The 13,436-nt window shown below is 32.6% G+C and overlaps 1 long non-coding RNA gene across 1 annotated transcript; it reads right to left on the reverse strand.

Moving 5' to 3' along the window:
• Positions 1-12,105: 12,105 nt before the first annotated feature.
• Positions 12,106-13,428, reverse strand: LOC132759410 (uncharacterized). Its single transcript, XR_009629707.1, has 2 exons — positions 13,102-13,428; positions 12,106-12,625 (listed from the first exon to the last, which is right to left on the reverse strand). It is a non-coding gene; the product is annotated as an uncharacterized LOC132759410 (long non-coding RNA).
• Between the last annotated feature and the right edge of the window lie 8 nt (positions 13,429-13,436).

Consider the following 13,436-nt stretch of genomic DNA (forward strand, 5'->3'; position numbering starts at 1 on the left):
TCTGAATTTCCAATGATAATATCCATTCTAATTAACAGAAATTTGAAAACTTGACCATCAAAGTGTATTATAAATTTGGATGGTCTAGTATTGTAAATTTGGTTATTTTTGGTTACCTTTATCTCTAATGGGTAATGGATACTTTGTTTAAATATCATTTCTGTTATAGCACAAAAAATTCACTTCCAGTGCAACTTTCTCCAATAAGCTAATTAAATTCTCTTAACCATTATTTTAAAGTTAAAAAACCACATGTTTGCTTTTCCTAAAGAAAAACAAATTTATTCATTTCTGAGGCATAATGTGCCTTAAAAAACTATTGAAACAAATTTTCTAAATTATAAATCTAAGTCTATTCTGAAGATGAAATATTTTAGTAACAGACATGCTGAATTTACTGTAAGAGAATATCAATCAATATATTTTAAGAACCTATAATAAATAACTCACTCTACATTGACGTAAAGTAGAATTCTAATTTAGTTCTTAAGCCTATAAACTCCACAAAAACTGGAAACATTTAAGAGCACCGCTAGGCGGATCATTATATGCCCGAAAATGTTTTTTTAGTAAGGATGAAGCATTTGTAAGACAGACCCCAAAATCAAAGGGGTCTTCTACCCAATATGGACAATCATCCTATGAAGTTTGAATATTGTGGGCCAAATGGAACTAAAATTATGCTCCGGAAACAGTTTTCAGTTTTAAGGTTATGGTAATAGTGACCTTAAACTTTGACCTTTAACCCCAAAATCAATAGGGGTCTTCTACCCAATATGGTCAATCATCCTATGTATGTATTTGAATATTGTGGGCAAAATGGAACTTAAGTTATACTCCGGAAACTGTTTTCAGTTTTAAGGAAATAGTGACCTTGACCTTTGACCTTGTGACCCCAAAATCAATATGAGTCTTCTACCCAATATGGACAATCATCCTATGAAATTTGAATATTGCGGGCCAAATGGAACTTAAATTATGCTCCGGAAACCAAATTGCTAACGGACATATAAAAAAAAGAAAGATTATCAACTGTTAAAATAAAGCCAATTTCTACATATCATACTAAAAAGTACTTCAATGCATCACAATAAAATAGTAATGTGTTACTTTATTATTATGACATAAACAATAAAATGATTATAGAGAAACATGGATGGAACCAGTCTAAATAAGGGTCTATGAGAAACATTGAGTGAGTAGGAAAAAGGGTGGAGAGAATGACACCGCAAAGATCAGTGATCACGTGTGTCAAAATGATAGCCAATATGGCAGTTTTATTTAGGAGTGATTGGACAATTTGTTCCTTTAGTATTAAGCATGATTAGGGATGAATAAAAACAGAAAACAAGAAACAAAACTTGAAGACAAAAAAACGAAGAAACAAACATATTTTTGGAAGGCCTAAATATAATGAGGCAAAAATAGCTTTATCTTTGGGTTATCTATAAAGCCTGTTTACTGTTAGGTAACAAATCACTTTTTGGTGTATCTGAACAATCTATGATACTTGTAATATAAAAGCATCATACATTAAAGATAGCTTCTACTATAGCTTATCACAGTTAACTTTATCATTAGAACCAATTAAAACACCAATTAACTAATATATTATCTAACTGTATCTCCAGCAGAAACTTGGCAATGTTTCCTCCGTGTACTTGTGTTTTTGACAATAACATACACCTTTGCAGTTCAAAGGGAAAGTTTTCCAAACACAACAATAATTTGTAGGATATTTTAGAGCAAGGTACCTTTAGTTTGATAATTACTATCTCAGATTCAACACAAAAAAGTAACAGAGAAAACCTCTTCTTCTTACATAACATTTTTCTTCAGCCAAAGAATCAAACTGACTCAAAATTGAAATTAAATTATATAGAGGCCAAAATGATTTCTTTTAATTGATTGGTCAATTGGTAAAACTTCAGCCAATCAGATGCTAGAGACCTTTGGCCTGATACATAATGTTAAGTAACTACAATAATTCCTTCCAAGCAGTTACTGCACTGGAAAATATTCAAATTGTAACCTCCTCAATTTGTGTAATGGATTTGCTCAATCCTGCATTTGGAACAGTTCATTCAATTGTTAAGGGATTGTAATATCAATATACAACTAGGAAAGTGTCCATAGGACAAGGATGCCCCCCCCCCCCCAAGTCATTCCACTGTTAATTTGTCTCTCTACTGCTGGACATTGTGACTGACACTGACAAGCGAGAATCTATATGCCCCCCCATCCCCCATCCTCTAAAAACTTAGAGGCTAGGGGCATAGAAAATTAAAAATTGAGCCGCAAATGGTATGGAATCTCAGGTCACATGGCACATTCATGTATATACTGGTGGCAAAGGCTAATCACTGTCTGTTCCAGCAGGGTTAAAGAACAACTTGATCTTCAGTCTATTTAAGTTTTCATTCCTAATACAATTTACAACCCATAACAAGCCTTCAAGTAAAATATTGCATCAACTCATGCTAAGATAAGAAACAATATAGTAATTAACACAATTTCTTTTTCTTCAAAAAGTATGGGAGAGATGTAAGTTAACAGACTAACTAAAGAGATAAGAAAGTTTCTTGTCAGTAATTATTTCATACAATGACATATTATGGGGGATCCAATTTACTATTGGCACAATACAGGGTCAGAGCGATAAATGTCAGGAAATTTCTGTTTCTGGGGAAAAGTATAATTGTAAGCTGAATGGTGTTTACACCACTAAGAATGAATAAAACTGTCTTACAAATACTGCTTAACTCTGTACCTACACAAACCGAAAGCAAAGTGATTAGCCTTTCAAACTTCAGTATCAGTACAGCAGAGCCGAATCAGGCCTGCCTACACATCTATGCCAGAAGACCATCTATAGTTGACTTTTAGGCATCTTCGATTTCTCTTAAGACATAACTTCACTAATTTCCTTAATGATATGGTAAATAAAAAGTAAAACATCTCCAGTACCATACAATTTAAATAATTGTCAACTATTGCAAAAGACTAAGAAAGAAAGATTTTCATCAAAGTTTTTCAACTGAATTTAGTTTAAATTGATTCTTTTGAGGTAGTTCCAAGCTTTGAGCTTATCTTAAGTCAATTTCCTGTACTGTAACAGTACTCAATAGTATCAAAACAATTGGCTGAGATGCTTGCAATTCTAAGATTAAAATGCAGACATCAAAACCTTAAAGCATCTTCTTGCCTTATTACAATGTCATTAACAGGTTTATAAATGCATCTTAGAAATGAAGAACAGACTTAAAAGGAAACAGGTTTAAGCCAGTCAATATCTAACTGTTCTGGTCAAAAATATTTAACAGCTAAACAGATTTGCAGTCTATATTGAGGATTGACAGCAAAACTTCAGTAACTTAACAAAATATAGAATGACTTACACATTGAACATTTTTGCCGTCAACCCTAGAATTATGTAAATGCCTTGATATCAAAAATAGAAGCTAGACAGATTTGCAGTCAATGCCTAGTAAAACAGTTGGCAATATATCTGGCGGAAGTTGAATTAATGTCACTGTAGATTTATCAATTCATTATCAATCCACATCTTGTGAACAAGGATATAATTGTAGTCTATCCTAGTAAAGTCCTAACTGCTATGATGTTAATTGCCTTATCAATGATGCCTCTTGACTGAGCTACCAAAGTTCGAACCTAGTGGCAGTAATTAGAGACCAATGCAACTGAGTGAGCCAGTGCAGAACAACTAGGTCACATTACATATCCTGGATGTCAGTCAGACACAATTTAACTAGACCTATCACTGAAGGTGATTAATAACCCCACCAGCAACTTTGACCTTTTGAAAAATAAGTAGTCTGAAGAAAAATTTGAACACAAGCTATCAACTATTTACAAAGAAATACAGTCCGACCCCGGTTATTCGACAACCCTTTATTCGAATACCCGGCATTATCCGAAGTAGATCGGCGGTCCCGTTTTTATCTCTATATAAAACAATATAAATACGAGCGTATTATTCGAAATGCATTATCCGAATACCTCCTATTTTTCAAAGTAAAATTTCGGTCCCTTTTATACAATTATGAAAGAATTTCACACCTATTATTCGAAGCCAGCCTAATTATTATTCGAAGCCAGCCTAATTGGCGCAGATCCACTCGCTGACCAGTCGACTTGTGAAAAATATCCACAGTCATGCTTGTAATTAGACAATCATGATAATAACTCTTTGTGTGTTCTTTAATCAACTTTAATTACCGAAAATGAATAGCTATGCACCGTATCCGATTTTGTTGAAGATGACAGCAATAATTTTTATACAATCCGTATATGTGAATTTGTCAAAACATGCAAAACATTTTTTTCATTAATTGCAACGCTACATGAGAGCCTTAATTTATCCTAATCGAAAACACAAGAATTTAGCTGTAAATACCGTAGTGACGACACGGCCATTATCAAGGCTTTGCGCGAAACGAAATGGTACATAATGTAAAATAAAATGCAAGTATTTATGTCTTCAATGTCAATACAATAATTTTTACGCATCTTTTCTTAAATATTTATTTTTCTCAATTGATTAGAGGGAGCAAGTGTGTTGTAAACGGTAGTTTTGCGATGATTGGTCAAAGTGGAGTAGTTTTCGTCTATCACAATATTTCGATTTCGATTATTCGAACCCATCGATTATTCGAAGTAAATATTCAGTCCAAGGCACTTCGAATAAACGGGGTTGGACTGTATTTCAATTAATTGTAAACCCAACTGGGGTCTCCAAATAAGCTTGCTATACACCAAGTTTGATTACAATATCTCATTCCTAACTCGAGTTTTTGTCCAGAAACCATTTCTCTATTTTTAGTAATGGTGACCTTGACCCTGACCCAAGGGGGTCCAAATGCAATACCAACCCAGGTCTTCATATAAGCTTCCTATACACCAAGTTTGATTACAATATCTCATTCCTAACTCTAGTTATTGTCCGGAAACCATTTTTCTTTTTTTAGTAACAGTGACCTTGACCCCAGGAGGTCATAATGCTATACCAACCCAGGTCTTTTATATAAGCTTGCTATACACCAAGTTTGATAACAATATCTCATTCCAAACTCTAGTTATTTTCCGGAAACCATTTTTCTATTTTTTAGTAACGATGACCTTGACCTAGATCCCCGGGGGTCCAAATGCAATACCAACCCAGGTCTTCATATAAGCTTGCAATACGCCAAGTTTAATAACAATATCTCATTCCTAACTCTGGTTATTGTCCGGAAACCATTTTTCTATTTTTAGTAACGGTGACCTTGGCTTTGACCCCAAGGAGTCCAAATGCAATACCAACCAGAGTCTCCACATAAGGTTGCTATATACCAAGTTTGATTACAATACCTCATTCCAAACTCTAGTTATTGTCCGGAAACCATGATGTGGACCAGCCAACAAGCTGACTTCTATATACCCCCCTTAAACTTTGTTTGTGGGGGTATAATAACAGTTCCAAGTCTTGCCTACTACATTTTATCATTTAAATATTGTAATCCCTTCACCTACAAATGGAATATACCATATATAATACTGGACTAGTTGGTAGTCCACTGGACAAATTAGGTTTTAAATAACATTTATTTAATGACCTATCATTACTGTTGATATCTGTCGAGTTTTTCTTTGGCAAATAAAAAACTTAATCCTTTGTTGAAAATTGAAATTGATCACTTTGTTATTTAAAGTAAAGAGTATAACATATTTCTCAAACGGTGAAACCTGCATTCTGACTTCAAGAAAGACAGATAAATCATGTTAACAAAAGAAACAATGCATACAAGAGTGATCTTTCTTATTCAAAAGTTGTCTCCTTCAATACGATACATGCATAAACAGACTGTTTACTTTCTACTAAACCTATTGACAACAACTAAATATGATTTTAAAATATCTTTATAACACCAACCACTCTGTACTGAATGACACATTGTAGCCAAATGTATCAGAGTAATTCCTTTGATTTTACATAAATTGCATTTAGCAAGAACAATTTACCTGAAATTTAATTCTTGGCCTTCTAGCAACAATGCAATCAGTGCAGACCAAGATAAATCACTACTTATTTTGAAAATTTCCCTTAAAATTATAAATGATTTTGTCTATATTGAAAGATGGATAAGTCCATTTAAAATATTTAGCACAGCTAGCTGTTAAATTAAACTGAACAAGCTTTATTATTTATTTCCTAAGCACAAGATCATGATGGCAATTTCTATCCATATAAAACAATAAAAGAGTTGTGTTTTCAGGGCCTTTTCCCGCTATTTAGGAAAAAGGTCCTTGGGATAATTTTTGGAAAATTATTTGATATTTTGAGAAATTTGAGAACTTTTAAAAACTAGCTAACATGAATTGTAAGTTTTTTTAACATATCTATAATGTGTCACTTCTTTTAAGAAACAAGTCAAAGCAGTTCCAAATTAACACAGCCTATACAATTACTGTTTACATGCTTATTATTAATAGTTAATCTTAACAATAGCTTAGCATATTTAAGTTGTATCATGAATACTGCCTTACCTGAAGATCTGTTTTCAGCCATTTTAGATCATGCCTTGGTTGTGGACGTAACCTTGTTTCATTTGTCCAACTCATCTTTGTTTACTTGTCTGTTCTTTTAGCTGATCATCTTCCTATAAAATATTGTTAAACATGAATTAATTTTATAACACAATTTATTGCATGTATGCATTTTCATCAATATATATCATTATGTATGGACACAATATTAAAGACTATATCTATGTAGTTGCATGAGTGCAAGTCTGATAATAATAAGTATATTTTATTTGGAAGAATAGGAATTCTTAACATTAAAAATAGTGAAAGTAGGAAAACTATAAATTTGCTATCAAATGACTTGACTTTTTTATCTGAATGAAATACAGTTGGGCTGACTTTCCCATACCAAAGTAGGTACATGTACAAGTCTAAGGCAGGGACTCTTGCATTTGACCGTCAGGGACATTCATGTGAAGAAGATATTCAGACATTTTATTAATATAAATGTCAGTGGTTATGCTTAGTGCATACTAGTGCCTGAAGTAAACAACAAGTGCAATAGAGGTCTTCCTCTAACTTTAAAGCTGGAAAGTCATCATTTGACTTAAAGTCAAAACAAAAAAGAATTAGTTTTAAAACTAATAAATCAGTTTACATACAAATATATTATAGATAAGATATCCATACAAATATATTAATTCCTAGCAGCTTAACATAATTATATTTCTCTCTCTAAAGTAATTGGGCTTTAAATCTACCATCTTTAAGTTCTAGTTCTACATCGCACTGCTTTAAAGTCGTTTACGATCACTCTAAGCAGGTATACATTGTATACATTTTTAATAGACAGCTATGAGATACAAGGGAATCCGGGAACCAGTCCCTAGCTCTTATTGAATAGCCACCTTGGTTCTTTTACATGCCCAGTGTATAGCACTGATACATGTGAGGATTACCTGGATTTCTTACCAGTACACCTCTAGGTAGGTGGGAAACACTGAAAGTGTCTCTGAAAAATCCCAAGGTTATAACCCAGGATTAAACCCGGGACCTCAGGAGTCATAATTGGTGGTCTAACCAACTGAGCTATCGCGCCACCACAATAGCATAGTTAATAGTAAGAAGTGCATATAAGTAATTTGTAAACAGCTACACATATTTCTTTTATCTGTCTTTCTCAGTTCTAAAGCAGTCATTTTAATTGTTTCATCAATAAATATTAAATTTTAAAGTATTTATGTCTCAAGTATATGCTGATATTAGAGAGACCAGATAAAACAAGATCAGCTATATTTATTCTTTATTAAGTTATCATGGAATTGATGACATCATAACAAACATGTCAGACATAGTTTATGATACAAACTTAAAATAAATCGCTGGTGTGCATTCACCACAGACAGCTGTCATTAAATACATTTTTTATTGAGATAACTGATCAGTAACATTTAATATAAATTGTAATGATTTTATGAAGAATTGAAAAATGATTTCTGATTTCAACGGTTTTTATCGATTCAAACTAGCAAGTGTTGCAGATAAATGGCAGTTAAAAATTTAGCATAACCACTGTTAACGGTTGACAGCAGGGCTCCAGATAAGATGCGTATACGCGTTAATTACGCATGGAAATAACCAGTTTACGCATTCAAAACAAAATTTAAGCGTATGAAAACGCACACAAAATTCAGGTTACGCATTGAGCAACATTTCTTTCGCGTAAACGTAACCGAAAGTAAACTCGGTGATTATTTTATTTTCAATTTCGCCTGAACGCTTTGCAAGCGTCTACCGGTAACTTCCTGTATTTCCGACCATCATCGGTTGTTATCGTATGCATAGTATGGTGGTGGAATTAACTTCGTATGAATGCTTTGCAACGTCTAACGGTAACTTCCTGTAGTTCCGACTATCATCGGTTGTTAGCGTATGTATAGTAAGGTGGTGGAATTAACCGGTACAATGTCGCTGTCTAAAGTTAAAACGATTGACTCGTATTTTCAGCCGAAAAAAAATCGACCCAAAAGTAATTGTGACGGTTATAATTAATGAAATAATTAGCGCTGCCACATATGAGCAACAGAAACATGCCTCAGGTTCAGATAAAATGTATGCCGTTTGGAAATGAAAGATTATAAACCAAGAGAGTCCAAAAAGCAAAAGAAATGACTTTGGCATATCTTGTATTACATGTATAATAATACAATAAACATGGAAGCATAATAAATCTTTTACTCTTTTACATACATTTTAAGGAGTAAAAATACTCCTGTCAAATTTCAGATTTCAAGTTTTACTCATTCACAAAAAAATCAATGAGTAAATACTCATTGCCCTAAAAAATTATCTGGAGCCCTGTTGACAGTGAGAAAATATGATTAAACTATCCTTCCAGACTAGTTGAAGTTATACTGCCCGAAAATGTTTTTCGCAATTCCGTGTGAAAGAATCACTGGGTCGAAGCAACATGAGTACGAATATTCGTACTGTATAGTTTATCCTTCGTTTTGCTACAAATATAGCTATAACAGCGACAATAAACCTATGTAATATATATTGCCATAAATCTTGGTGAAACAGTCTTACCGTTTGTTTTTTAATGTGACTATTATTTAATCATACAAATTTTTACTATTCTTTCCATAAATTTCTTCAAGGGAGATAATAATGGAAAATTGACTGGTACTTAACTTACAAAAACTTTTCAGACCAATCAGATTGAAACACCACAAAGTGGTATTGAATCCAGTCATATCTTTATTTTATTTTATGTTATGGGTGCAATATAATTGTACGGAAGAGCATTAGTGCCAGGTGTATGTTTTTTATTAACTCGAAATTTCGAGTTACTAACTCGAAATTTCTACTTACTAACTCGAAATTTCGACTTACTTATCTCGAAATTTCGAGTTACTAACTCGTAATTTCGAGTTACTAACTCGAAATTTCGACTTACTAACTCGAAATTTCGACTTATTAACTCGAAATTTCGACTTACATTGCACGACTTTCATTGGTTGCCGGTGAAAGCAAGGATTTAATTCAAGATACTTTCTTTCGTGTGTAGCTGTTGCACATTGACAGAGCACCTTTAACATTTATTTAACAGAACAATTTTATAGGGTCAAATTGTCCACACATACTGAACATATCCTTCGCTTTTTTGTGGAGGGGGGGGGGTGTAAAATCACACTTTCCACATTTCTGTGTTAACCGGGTGTTTCTTTTTCTTAAGCACACATACAACCATCATGTGGAGAAACAACAAGTCCAAAACCCACTCTATTGTAAACTGTTCAATATCATGTGTTAAATAAGTTTTATAAGTATAGGCCAGTTAGTCTGTCACGTTTCTTTATACTAATAATGTTTTTGTAACATTATTCATTATTTACTAATACTTTGATATTGTGTTGATAAAAGTTGATAAAAGTGATACTTGTTGTTATATATATGTTGGGAATAATATAAAAGCATCCGATTTTACAAGAAATATAGTCAGTCCAACAATTTTGACAAAGGCCTCAGCACGCCCTATTTTGGCCACGCCGCGATACTTTCCTCAGATGTCCCACAAGTGAAGTATAGGATCGGTTTTTTACAGGGATGAGAAGAATATGATTAGTGAAAAGATATGTTCGAACAGATGGGATACAATACAACGTCTGAAGAACGCCTGAACGTACAAATTAAAGGAAGCCTTGTTGTTATATATGTATACCGACAATAAATAAATTTTGATTTGATTTGATTTATGTACAGAATAGCTTGAGCTCTTTGGCGTACAGTTTTTACACCGTGACAGAACAGCAACAAATGAAAGAAAAATGTGTTAAAAAGCGGCATATAAAGTTTTGCAAGTCTATGTATTATCATATTTTAGCACTTTCAACGCTATAATTTTTTCTAAATATTATGTCTTATTTAAAAAAAAAACTGCACAGTTGAGGGTTTTTTTACATGACGAGACTGGATTTTTTACATGGAGATACTTATCTCAGAGACGAAAATATTGCCTGCTCTGATGTAATTCTTTACCCAAAACATGTGTGCCTGGGTGTGCCTGTCAATAATTTGGGTGCAAAATTTATGATTGTTGTTTCAGAACGATATATTTATAACTAAAACGTATGTTCCAAATATATCCCACTAGAGTCTTTCAAACAATACATTGGTTTAACAAAACATGTTTGTTGCAGAAGCTTAACAAATTATTTTCAAACAAATTGTAATGTATTTAAAAGAAAGTTGTAATTTTACTGTAAATAAAATTATATGCAGTCATAAATAAACATTTTAAAATTATTGCGCATGTAAGCATACTTGAAGTGTACTGACATTCTTTGGAACCGGGATAAGCCTTTTCCCCGTTTTAAGCGAAATGTTTTAGAAAAAAAAACATGTCTCAATATAAACAGACTTCGAATATTGTAACACCTGCATATATATGTAGCGCTTTAACAGTGCATTTGTGTTATTGACATACTCTATATGCAGCAAAACAACGGAATTATTCGCGGCATACCCTTTACAAGTATAAAAGTATATTTTAAACTAACACATAAAAGTGTATCAGCGGACATTGCAATATTAACCTATACGAGGTACACTTTATAATAATCTAAATTATCTGTTTAATATATTTTTTAAAATGTTTAGTTTCTATAAATGAGCATTCTCTTACACATTTTACTGCGATAAAGTTTAAAAAAATATATATCTGGTGGAAGCGATAACAACTAATGAATAATGATTGCAACCATGCACTATGCCGGATATGAAATACATGTACATGTATGTAGGCGCCAGTTATTTGATGAGGGTCACTGTGGCATTAACCAATGACTTAGCTTGTAATCAATAGCGTCACATACCGGCTATAACCAACATACCCTCCAATTCTAGTTTCTTATACTATGATAAAGTGTTTTCAGTTATTGATTTCGCAAAACTTTTTGTGATAAAAGTCACAGCGACATTGACCTGTGATCTCAAAATCCATAGGGATCATCTATTGGTCCAATCTCCTCACCAAACGAGATGACAGAGGGCCTAAGTGCTTAGTGAACGTAGTAAAACAAACTCTATGCTTGCCTACGGACTGACTGATAGACCGACATATGTCAATTAAATCAGTGAATATTTAGTTAATTGACATCTAATAAAAGTTCATTGATTAAAAGATATTTTTATTATTTCCAACCTAGCGAGATTACTTGATCGATCCATGGCGGGTAACAAAGTAATTTACATAAGAAATGTAACAGGACATTTCTTTTAGCAAAGTTATAAAGGCCCGTAGATCTTCATTATCATATACGTATATAAACATGATAAAGCTTTATCCTGCTGTACCACCAGTATAGACCCAGGATAGCCTGTACACCCGGGCAGTGTTACCATGTTTGTAGGTCATTTATTGTATTTCGATACAAAACATTATTTGAACATCAAATTGACAGTTCCAAGTTAAAAACAAGTTAAATTTACAGGTAATGGATTGAAAACGTTTCTTATTTGTTACATAATCTAAAGAAAATTTGTAATTTGAATTTTCACAATAATTAGCGGTAAAAAAAAGAGTCATACAAATATTTAATGCTACATTACAACATCACATCACAAAGCAAAACTAAGTATCAAAAATATATGTCCATATTAAGCAGCATGTAAAAATAAGTAATTTAGCACATTATTGTACACAAATTAGAATAAGTCTTATACCTTCTTATGAAGATCAATTGCTAGTATTACATGTGTTTTTTTTATCGTATTTATCATATTTATCCAAGTAACAAAACTAGTATCATAATTATGAAATGGAGGAGATCTACATGTCGTCTCACTTTCATTCTTTATGGCGATGGTATCTATATATTTTAGCTGATTCCTTCCGAATATCTAAAACCCCCGAGATAACTCTGTTACTCTTGCAACGGCACCTGGAGCCAATTCTGGTGCACTGTTTCCCTTTTGGACATAATCTTGACCGACAACAATTCATTCTTGACCGTCCGTCGATTTCTGATACCAGGTACATCATTATGAGGGTGATCAGTAAAATAGTTGAAGTTTTAGTACTCGTCATCAGGAATATCTGTTCATAGGAAAACATATGATTTTCAGATGTTTTAATGTTTGAACAACTAGATTATTATTTCGACGAAAATAAACCCAGCCAGTTATTTTACTATGACGCAAATCAAACCAAACTGTTATTTTTGCATGCATTTTATTTTTACATTTAATAAAAACAAAAAAATGGATATTTAAAAAAAGATTAGAAAAGTAAGGCACGTTAATTGCTGATACAATATCAACTATACAATCAACTATAAAATCACGTCTTTTTTACAAGAACAAAAATTAATCATCAAATAATTTGCAAGCAAATTTCGTAGGATTGTTTTCGAGTTTTTAAACAATGTAAAATCGTCCGACAACATTACTCTATCCCTTTAAAGCTATTCAAAATCATTTTTTTTAAAGTAAAATAATAATAATAATAATAATAATAATAATATAACATTGTCAAATATCAATAAATTCCACTATATATGTACAAGGATTTACCTGGTAAAAAAATTTCCTTTGAGTGAATTCCCAGCCGACACAATGTTCTTTACGTGGTGATTCGTCGAAATCAAATAAAAAATACAGAAAGAAATAAGTGGAGCTCCGTTAATAAATGAACGTTATCGCAAAAAGAAACAAACACTAAAAGCTAGTTAGTTTCGCAAAAACTAGAAAGGTTTACTATCGTTTGATGATAGGTACATGTACTAATGTTTGCGGGACAACGTTTGATATACACATATATGTGTTCTGCTTCGTGAACATGCATAAAATAACATTTATCGTACTTGAAAAACATTGTAGAATAATTTAAATTTATTACGAGAATTCAC

The sequence above is a fragment of the Ruditapes philippinarum genome, unplaced genomic scaffold, assembly GCF_026571515.1.
Source record: "Ruditapes philippinarum isolate M1 unplaced genomic scaffold, ASM2657151v2 ctg3430_1_1_1_1, whole genome shotgun sequence".
NCBI lineage: Eukaryota > Metazoa > Mollusca > Bivalvia > Venerida > Veneridae > Ruditapes > Ruditapes philippinarum.